The sequence below is a fragment of the Microchirus variegatus genome (assembly GCF_963457635.1).
Source record: "Microchirus variegatus genome assembly, chromosome: 20".
Lineage (NCBI taxonomy): Eukaryota > Metazoa > Chordata > Actinopteri > Pleuronectiformes > Soleidae > Microchirus > Microchirus variegatus.
In genome coordinates, this window is record NC_139821.1 from 11,989,191 (window position 1) to 12,001,244 (window position 12,054).

The window sequence follows — 12,054 nt, forward strand, 5'->3', positions numbered from 1 at the left end:
CCTTTAATTGCGTTACCAATGACTCCTTTCTGAGGCAAAGGTCATTTTCTGGCATGAGTCAAAGTCCCACCCACATTTCAATGGACTGATGAAAGATGGGTTCGGTGAAGGGGGAATAAAAAGTCAACCTGGTTGTAGGAATGATATTTTCATGTAACTGACATGATCTTTGGTAAAGGCGAGTCACAAAGAGCATGTGGGATATCACGTTGTATATCAGTGCAACTTTTCATGCGCAGAATTTTCAGTTAATGAACTGGCTCTAATAACTGCACTAATATAAACCAAATCTAAGCTTTTATGTCTCGTAAAAAACAAGGTGACATCCATTAAAAAAACAAACAAAGACTGAAGAATAGTTTGACATTTAGGGGAATATGCTCATTCTCTGCATTTCTGGGAGTTAAAGTATATGGGAAAGAGAAAATAGTAAGATATATACTGTATCTATATATATATATATATGCAATATGACTCATACATCCATACATTCGAGAGCTGCCACTTACTAAAAACAGACGCTGACTCAGACACAAGGCGAGCTCCCACTCATATTTTTATTCAACTATTGATTATATGTTAATTGGTTTGCCTTTTCAGTATCTGTACTAAGATTAACTAACCAGAAACTGCCTTCCTCCAGCGTCCTATTGAACAGACGAGATGAGAGTCGTATTGATCTCCTCATTTGACTCCAAGAAAACAAACAAACAAACAGAGCAGTTGCACGCCGTGCAGAACCTGCTCAAGTTCTGCCTCCAACTGGGTTCACTTGGTTAACGAACGTTCCACCTCAGGAGGGGTGGGTTCCGACAGCTATCACCTGTTTAACTGCTGGAGAGCAGCAACAGGAGTGAGTCGATGGCAGTCAGAGAGCAAATATGCCACTTGCTCATTTTTTGCAATTAACTAATCAGGCCAGATACTAAGGGAGCTGGCCTCAAGGTGTTTCCTAGCAACCGTGCCGCCGTGGTCGGCCTGCAGTGAGGGTGTATGTGTGTGTGTGTGTGTGGAGAGAGTTACTGCCGCAATAAAACTGTCTCTCAGCAGTATGTGATTTGTGACTTTTCTGTTTTTGCAGTGCCAGTGTTGTAGAAGGCACGCACCGTTTTTTTGTTTGAGCAAGCAGACTTTTATTACGTGGAGGAGACTGGCATGAGGGCGCAGTATCCTTCACACGGTCTTATCGGGCTTTATGCAAAGGTTTGCGCAGCTACTTCACAACTATGAGACGCACATTTAAAATGATGTCGAGACAAATACGATATGTGTATTGTCTCTTCCATGGTGGCAACTGGTGATGGAGTCACCCCCATGAGAATCTGAACGCACATTTGGAAGACTCGATTCGGGATTTGGGCAAGACCATGTCGGAAGCAACACCTGCAGCAGCTGTCAGTCACACTGTCCTACTTTATCATCTATTTTCCTCTTAAAGGGGACATATTATGCAAAACCAACTTTCCAATATTTTTAACACTTATATTTGAGACTCTCAAACTTCCAGTGGAAACATTTTATATATGACGGCAATGTGCAGGCGAGAGTCGGCAAGTGGGCTCTTTTCCAAATGCTAACTGTTGTTAGCTGCCAGAGCCTCACCCTGGATTTCCACTGGAAACGGAACGGCCGAGGAACGGCAGCGGCGCGGTTCTGCTTCGTCCTCTCCCCAGCGTCAATCCCCACCGGGCGCGTTACGGCAGCGGCGCGGAGCCTTGGGAGCCGGCGGTGTTCACGGAAGATCGCGTGATAATCTCGAACGGACACGAGTTCGCGAGATCCAGCGATAGACTGTGTGTATAAAGTAAACAACAACAACACAGGTTCTTTTCATTCTCCGACGTGGAAGAACTGTTGATCTAGTGTCATAAATGATTTTATGTTTCTCCACTTCAGCAATCAGTCTCTCGTCGTACATTATGACTCTCCGAGACGCTCTGATTAATTGACTGTTTACCTGGCAGCAGCGGTGACGACGTAATGTTGATGTGAAGTTGTGATAAGCTATATTACCTGCGTATTGTGTTTTATTTTGAAAGGGGGGCGGAAATGTTTTACTTTGATTCTGTGTCGCTTTTCCTGTCTGGTGCGATCTGCCTCGTTGAAATTTACGAGGTTCAGCAGCGGCAACGGAAAAAATAGAACTGATTCCTATCGATAGCGCTGTGGCGCGGCAAGCCGCTTCTGGGCCGCTGCTGAGACGCTCCACATTGCGGCCGGTGGGAATGCTCTCATTGATTAGAATGGAAGCTATTTGCAACGGCGACCACGCCGCTGCCGTTCCGCGGCCGTTCCGCGTCCAATGGAAATCCAGGGTCAGTGAGGCTGACGTAGTTTCCTGTGTCTCATTTGCATTTAAAGAGATACTCAAAACCGACCGTTCTGAACAGGGCTGTTTTGGCAGGGTGATTGAACTGCTATGGTGCTTCATCCTTAAGGTATTTTGACCAACGCATGTCACAGACTGTTCATTAGGACACCAGAGAACTAGGTTACCTTGTAGAAATAGGATATAATAATAGTCCTTGAAAGGAAACATGATTTCCAGAGTTGACAGAAGAATTGAAACTACCAATCAAGACCATTAGCTTCTCAGGAAAATGTTGATAGATCAGGTGAGAATAGGCTCATTTTCCCCATCAACCTCCATTCAAACTATGCCCACTAAAATATGTTAATTTTCTTTTATGTACGATCTATGTTCCTGCCAAATAAAAGAACACTATCACAAAAAGATCAGAACAGAAAGCAGTTAAGCAAAATTTCCAGGTGGGAGAAAAACCAACAGACGGTCATAACCTGGTTCAGATATCATCCATTATCCCTGTTATCTCAGATCAAAACAAAGGCTTTATCAATATCCATTAAAAAAAACATTTTAAGCTCAGCTATTTAATGTGGAATCATCTGCCAAGCCCAGATGAGCAATTTGATGCAGGCAGGCATTCATGTAACCATGGGGATTAATTCTAATAACTTTGGGTATGCTTTAATTCTCCATCTATCACCTATCAATTAAAACCCCATAAAATAATCCAACTTAATTTTACAATAGGTTGCACACAGATATTAGAAGATAATCATTGTCAGGGTACACATTTACAGCACAAGTAATCAAGGCCACAAAATGGAACACTTCATATTAAAACTGGATTTCATATCATTATGCAGAATGTGACAGTTTAATCACATGCTGGCTGTTTTCACCTTGAAGTTAATTTTATGTACAGGCTGGAACATCCACTCATTTTTTTTTTTTTACATCATATCGATATTGTAAATGTAATCTCGCAAACCCCAGCCGACCCAGCCACGCTTTTAAATTTACGCAATACGATGCACGCGGTGTGTTTGAATAGCCTCCACGCGCGCACCGTAATCACGCTCATCAACCTTAGATTAATGGACAATAGCAGTTGCGCTTTATTGCACATCAACAACATGTCCGTGCGAGGCACAGCTACAGTAGGGCGCTCACGAGAGAGACAGACTTTTCGCAACCTCAACCGATGACATTTCTCAGAAAGGACAGACGATACCGGAAGGAAATTTAATCATCCAAAAATCTGCAAACATTGATTATCTTTGGGTTCACGTGGTGGGATGGAAGATTCTTTCCCCAATTCTGTTCACTACTGTTCAGCTTTGTAAGACATTATTGTGACAATGTTATTCTTAGAGTGAGCAGTGAACAACACAAAAACACTGTCAACTTCATTAGCCGCTGACAACTTCATTAGCCAGTATAAACTGTTCATTAGCTTTAGAAGTTGAAAAGTGATACTGACTTGGAACAAAGCTTTGCTTTGATCAAATTCAATCATCCCGAGGGGAGGCTAGCTCTTTGTCTCTATGATATCTTAACAACACAGCCCAGCAGGCGGCTCTCTGTACTACGCATGTGTGTGCAATGTGAAGGCACTTACTTGTGAATGTGAATTTGTCTTGTGGCCTGTGTGTGTGTTGTTGCTGCCCGATAGTGGATGTGTTTCTTAGGAGTGTGTGCTGTCTGTTTGGAGTGTGTGCTGTCGAAACTGACAAATCTGAAGTTGCTTTGGATCTCTCTGCAGCACTGGCTCCCGCCAGCAACTCTCCATCTCTGTTGTGTTTGTAGATTACAGGGGTTGTTGATTTTGGAATGTTTTTTTTCTATTTTTTTCTCCAACTTCAAAGTTGGACTAATCTTGCTTGCAGTAAAGGAGCAAGCCACTTAAATATAAAACCGTTATTGCTTTGCTACCTTTTAGACACTAGTCCGCATATAAAAATGGATGTAGTCTTCTGGGTGCAAAACAAAGTCCCATTTTGGAAATTGACAGAGGTCACAGTGGTCACCTGCAACCAAGGATGTGATAGATGATCTAGATCTGTCAGTCAGTCTGTCATGTTGCCGTAGTCTATTTTACCCTAAATTGGAACATTAATCCATTTTATACTCCACATGAGGGTCACGGAGGGCACTGGTGCCAATCCCAGCTGGCATAGGGTGATAGGTGGGGTACAATCTGCACAGGTTAGGGCTACATAGAGACAAACAACCATCCACACTCACACCTGCAGTCAATTTAGTGTGTCCAATTTACCTAATCCCCAAATCTGCATGTTATTAGACTGTGGGAGGAAACCGGAGAACCTGAAGAAAGGCCCAAAGGCAAGTGTTAACCATTACTAAATTGGAACATCTTTCCATCCAGCTTCTCCCATTTTATCCTCTACATGAGGGTCACGGAGGGCTCTGGTGCCAATCCCAGCTGACATGGCAGGGCAAAAGGCAGGGTACAACCTGGAAGGGTCACCCAGTCCATTACAGGGCAACATAGAGACAAACAACCATACGGTCACACGGGGTGAAAATGCAAACTCCATGCAGAAAGGCCTAAAGGCAAGAGTGCTAACCGTTACTAAAGTGGAATATAATTTTACGAAATTGACAATTAAGTCCTCAGGAAATCAAATTGAGGTCTTTTGCAACCAGCAGAGTTCTCAAGGCTAGCTCCGACTGTCCTACTTTCTGGGCTTCACCTTTCACACCAGAAGACTACTTCCAAAAGACATACAGTCTGCGTGTTTGACACATAACTGCACAGCTCTAAAGCGACTGTTGCAAGACTGTGAGAGTTGAGGCATTCACGATTTGCCACATTAAAAAAAAAAAAAATCCTGCTGAAATTAAATACGACAACTTCAAAGGTCTTTAAAGCCCAAGAGAGACAGAATGTTGGAGTGCATCACGGCGCATACATTGGTAAGTAAGGGTGGTTAGCAATAAACGACATTAATCACACACCGACTTTGCTGTGAAAGCTTTTGAAGTGTTGCCGAGTAAATGTTTGAGAGTCCTGAAGAGTGAATAACAGCTCAAGTCAACCACAGATTCCCCTCCCTCTTATACATGCCTTTATTCAGTAATCCAGTTTTCTGTTTTATTCAAATTTGAGTATTAGTGTTTTAATTTTTAGTCATTTGCTATTTCCTTATTTGTGCAGGCTGTGATCAATGATCGTGTCCATTCAGGAGTGAAAATTCATTAAATTTGTACTGTATAATACACCCACATCATGTTTTTATGTAAGGTACATGCTAGATTTTATTGAGTGCTGCACATTAATGATCCCTGTGAGGGAGCTGTTATGTAACTGTGGTGTTAATGAAGTAGTTCGGAATGTATATTTGCATTAAATACTAGATTCAAAGCATTAAAGGAAGGGAAAATGTGTCAGGTTTTGCATACAGTGATTGAATTCAGAGCGCAAGTTCAGCCTTGTGTTGTTGTGTAATCCCTTACTGCCGCTCATTACTTAAGTAATCCTATTGGACCACTAGATTAGAATCATGTTTCTCTGATCAGTCAGAAATTCCAAGTGGGATTAATCTGGCCGTATCGAGGATTTCTAAAACGATTAAGGGCTGTAAGACTCTTTACAATCTAAGAATATCGTTTAGTTCCTGATTGATTGTTGATACAGATAAAAATGATTCTCCTGGGTGGAGAATATCTCAGAGTCAAGAAGAGTCAGGGCAGTTATTCAAGATCAATCCGAGCGCCTGTTGTCAGATTTGATTCATGAAGCTGGTGCTTCTCATACCGTCGGTGTCCATAGCAACACAACTCGGCATGTGATGTACTTGAAATGTGACAGTTGATTGGTGTGTGAACGTCCTGATTTCACAGTCTGAGTATCTCTGTCTATAATCGTTCTCTGGAGGATGATCAACATTAAGATAATCGGGGGTTAGAGCTATCGTGACAATTTGTTCAGGGGGAGGACTAGAATGGAGGGGGGGGGGGAGAAACAGCACGGCAATAAAGGAATAAAGCAGATGTGTGTTTGCACTTATCTTGTACAACATATACCCAACTTCCTCCTCCTCCTCCTTCAGGGCCGCTGTCTTCATGTGCGGTTCCCAATCAAATTAGCTTAAGGAATCAGTGTACGACATCCTACAGAACTTGTAAAACATGCTTCCCGACCAACTTCAGGTGTGTAATTAATCATGTGGAAATTAAAGTAAAAGGAGAGGGTTTGACCTTGTCCTCAGAGAATTAACCCATGTCCGCAGCGCAGGACTATTTTTACATTAGTTTCAATTATGGTTTGGAAACAGACGGGGGACCCATGAGGAAGGTAGCCTCATTTTTTGCCAAGACCCTGTCATTGAGTCACATTACCACATTCTTTATATAGTCGAGTGGGAGAAACGTGGTCAGCTGCTGCACATAGCGACCCCCCCCCCCCCCCACACACACACGTTCTTCCCTCTTTTAGTTTGGAAGCTTGATTTGACAGAAATGCTGGATTTCACTTGTTTCCGTCGTTCGCTCTTTGCTTCAGCACAACCGGTACTGTAGACAAAGGTTAAGTTAAAAGTGATGAATTAGCTGTAGGAAAATTCTGCTTTCTCATTGCATTGCGGCACGCGCAGCTGTAGAAGGACTCGTGTTGACAGTGCACATTGCATTAATTCATAAAGATAAAAAAAAAAACTACTTTGCTGACTGATAAATATGTCACAGAAATATTGTTAAAAACGTCACTCTAGTCATAACACAAAAACCCAACCCCATTATCGTGGAGGGTCCATGATAATGACTTGAGATACTGTCTTGTTATGCACCAAACACTTTGTTTAGTGTGACAGAATCCTAATTAACACACACACACACACGGGGGCACAGGAGTGGACCGAGAGTCCGCGGTGATTGGCAGATAGATTAATATCATCAGACCCTGGGGATTCATGTCACATTCCACTTGAAGCCATTGTTACTTGTTTCAAGGACAATTTGCCCACCTCGACTCCGCTCCCTCCTTCTCCACTCGCCACTGTTGCTGCGCGGAGAGAGGGACAGTGAGGCTCAAACGCAGTGTCATTCAAATCAAAGCCTCACATGATGACGGCGGAAGCCTATGGAAGATGGCGTTCTTTGAGTAAAACATAAGGGCACATCGCCTTTCTCCTGTCTATTATTGGCTATAACGTTCTCTCTTGCATTGTCCGATTATATTTTAGCAACCTTTCATCCTTTCAACAAAGGGATGTGAAGTATCTGAAGAACATAATAACACAGCTAATTTTTATCTTGAATGCGTTGTGCATCGCATTGCATTGAGACGCAAACAGGAAATGCATCGTTAGAGGTTTGATTTTGGGTTCAATACACGCATCAATTTATATTGTATTTATATACTGTAACATGTATACTGTAAGGCCAGTTCTGGACTTTGCCTGGCAAAGAGCACATAATATGTGCTTCCTGTTTAGACAAAGGCACCGAAGGTCAGACTAACAAATCTGTTATTGTTCATCGTATACAAATTATGATCATAAGGAAATATAACATGTCAGAAACTGGAGTAAGGAAGGACCATCTTTGGTCCTCGAGGTGGACTCTTAGTGCTGAAGCTACACTCTTAGAAATATAAGGTTCTTCAGCTTGTCCTCATAGGAGAAACCTTTTTGGTTCAAAGTAGAACCTTTTATAAAGGTTCCACCTTGAACCCTTAGTGTTACCAAGAACCCTTTTAAAACCTGTTATTCAGGAAAAGGGTTTTAAAGGGTTCTCTGGATCAAAATGGTTCTTACTGGAACCATTAGTGTTACCAACAAGAAAGGGTTTTTCAGAAGAAAATGGTTCCTGGTAGAAACTCAGTCCTTGTAGAAGAACACTTTTAGAACCCTTATTTCTAGGAGTGTAGAATACCAAAAACAGGCAAATGTGATGTATACGATGATGATGTCAGATAACCTTTAAAATGAACAGTTACGATGATGGAGGCCAGAGGGTTCTAGGATTCGGCTGAAACTCTCTCAAGCAAACTGCAGTGCTTGAACTGATGCTGGCTTGTATCAATAAAGTTCTCCTGGTTAATGACAAGTGTTTTAGTGTTCATTTAGATAACATTAGTCCTTTTTTAATATGTCTAAAGACAGAGTTGACAGTGTGCAGAGAACTCATGGGTAACTACTTTACCACCTAGAGCACGAACTCATAGTGCATACTGTACATCCAAGACTGGTTGACCTCACTTGCTCTTAATATATTTTGTGAATGTTACAATCATTACTCAAGATATTATCTGTGAAGTAGATTAACTAAAGGCAACTGAAACACACTGGTTGGAAATATATAGAACGTTATCATTTTTTCTTCTGCTTTCAATCAGTTAAGGTTTTCTTTTTGCCTGACATATATTATAGCTTGAGCTTTTTAATCATGATAACAGGTTTTCATTAAGACCCTTTTGCATATTTCCTATTTTAGCTACAGTGGACGTATATATAGAGACACTTCCAGTAAGAGTTATTTAAATGGTTAAAATCAGTATTTACAGACAACAGATGAGAAGGATGGTTTTGCTTACTGGTATCTGAATTATTATTGACCCGCTATAAAATGCATTATGTCCATTTGGGAATATTATAGCTTATCAACTAAATGGGGCAATGCATCGTCAGTGAGTTATCAGAAAAGGAGTCCAGATAATGATAATGCCTTCAGTATTTTAGAGGCAATGAAAAATATCTTGTATAAAATAATGGCTTCGTACGAGTTCATTTTTATTGGGAGAGAAAATGTGGTGACTTTTTACTCGATATCTGTGTCTTTTGTCAATCCTCGGACATCCTTCATGTTTTTATTTGTTCCCTTTTGCGTTTTTAAGGTCATCATATAAATCAAATCAAAGACATGTCTGAAAGCCAGGGGCATTATATGCACAGCTTTAACTCTACCAGGGGCTATCTTTCACTTCCCAGACTGCACATTTTATTTATTTTTTTTCTTTTCTTTTCCGTTCACCTTGTTGTGTTCCCATATGGGTTCTCTTTCGTTTGTACTCCCGTTTCAACTCCGCCTTGGGCTAAACTTTGGAATGAGTCTGTCTCTTGGAGATGATTGGCGTTTGGGCTGCAGCCAGGGACAGCTGGTCTCTAAGAAACTGTCTCGGTGTTTGGAATGCATTAACGGCCACTGCACTCGACGTGCATTGATGTCGCTGAAGAGGGCATGCTTTTGACATTCCGTCTTCTTTCAATATCTTGTTTGACATTTGGGATGTAGATTTATTTCTTTCAGCATTTCCTGAATTTAATTTATTCCATCTTATTATGTTTTTTTCCCTTCCCTATGCGGTATGCATTAGAATCATATTAACACATGGCTCTGTCACTCACAGGCATTGGCACTTTCTGTTGGTACAAATTGCCTGCTTATGCTTTCGTTGAAATCAAAGTGACAAAGCACCTCTCGCAATCAGTGTAAATATTTCATTTATCAGGGAACGGCAGAGTTTTTAATGCCACATTTCTTATCACTGCTTAATTGCAGGCTACATGTTCATTACTCCACTGGACCATGGATAATTCAGAATTGCTTCATTTGTAAAATAATAATAAGTCAGTAAGGAAAGCCACATGCTCGTACAAAGCCGCCATTGTGAGAATTCAACACGACATGAGAGCGTGAAGCGAGGATATTATTAGCATGGGCCTTGTTTATGAATATCACAGATTAATGAGGAATGAGTAGTCCAACAGTTACTGCTCCCAGTCATGCAGCATTACTCGTGTGCTGTCTTACTAGTTGTAGTTGTAGTCCTTCATTTTTATTATCCTTTTACGCCACCATTATATTTATTAATTTAGCGATGCAATAATGACAACACATTATTATTATTATTATTACTCAATCACAACACACCCAGAAAATATGTGCAGTCAAGGAAAATGTTTGACCTATACCCTTATATTTCAACAACCCTGGCTTTTTTTTAAAGCTGGAGTGGAACCCTAATTAATGTTACTGCTAAGCCTCGTGTTTGTCCTTCTATCTCATGTCGATAATATCTGCTGTGGGGAAAAAAAAGAAGGTCTATTACCCCAGGTTTATTCAAGACATGGTGAGCAATTTACAAGCTTCAATAAATAAGAGCCCAGGGTTTGCTCAAATGGCTGCTGTACAGCAGATGTCAGAAGATTTCTGATAAAATAAAAGCATCAGCCAGCGAGTTCCTTTTCTTGCTGAAGCATCGACGCTGCCACCAGAGCAGCTTCAATGAGCCAAGTCTCTAACAACAACAACAACAACAACAGAACAGTGGTGTACTGATCCCTTGGTGAACAACACACATGGCCACTCACTTGTTGAGAACATGGTTTCGTATGACTCATCTGAATTTATCACTTCCTTCACATCACTACAGACCATAGCCAATGGTTTTTGCACCACTGAACACTCAAATGTACATTAATCTTTGTAATGAGAGGTTTATGCACTGCAGCCGTACTAGTAATATCTCTCGGTATAATCGTCGACAACTGATAGTCTGATCACGTCCTGAACCTGACATTTATTCCGTCACATAAAGCACTGTTTTCCCAACGGTCTGAATTTAGATCCTTGGGAAATACATTGAAACAGCAGCAGCATCATCATGTGCCTCCACTGGGAAGTCGGTACAGTCGTTTTCCTCATGCTGTTCTGATACAAAATCAGGATCAAAATGGGCCTCCTCAGTGTTTCTGCACACGCCACAGAGCGTGATTGGATTTTAATTGCTTAATTGCAGCAGTGCACCTGTGTGGAAGCATCTGGATTTGTTCTGTTTATTCAGGTGATTCCTTTCATTTGTCAAACCACCTGCAGCTTAATCATTAGCCATTATCATCATTCAAAAACACTGTCATCTCAGCAGTATGCGTTTAAATCCACCTTCCATTAAAAAATTAGACGCACGCCAAAGACTGGAACTCAAGTGTCATAAATCGAGGGAATAAATTGTTGGAACTATTTTAGAAAATGTTGGTTTTAAATCAACAAACTCACTTTCCCCTCACACTTTGTCATTTAAGTGGCTGGTTATCAGCATCGTCAAACACATTCATTTATTTTTCCAATGTCGCACATTCTCCAAGAGCGTTAAGTTACAATCAGTAGAGTTACAGTGTCATTAGTATACGTTTTATAAGTCTCAATTCCAATTGTGAAGCCTTAAGGTTTGCAGACAGTCTGACATCATGGTTTATTGTGGAGGAGCGGAATCTAGTGAATAAGACTTTAACTCCTCAGGAGAATGATTGAATTTACTACTTTGTTGCTACCAACCGAGTCGTTCTCTAGTGGCAATTCAAAATATTCATCATTCCAGGTTGGCCTCAGTCGACAAACCAGAAGAATACTGCTATTTTTTAATATACAGTCTCTGGTTTTGACCTTGTAGTTGCTGCAACTATGCGTGGCTCAGCTCAATCCTTCGTGTGACCTTGTTGACCCCCGATCAACCCTCCATCCTCACCGTCACAATCGAACAAACTGACCAATGCGTATAACATTCATACATGTTTTGATAGTGCTAACCACTAATCCAACGTGCTGTGCTGGAATTCAATGATCAGGGTTTCATTCAGACTTGGAAGCTGTAAGTGGCATCTTCATTTGTTTAGCAACACTTAAACAGGGAGCTATTTCACTGATTACATTTGCTTTTTGGATTAAAGCATCATAGAGAGAGCTAGTTAAATGTGTTGGATTGGTGGTCAGCTGGCATTTATGCG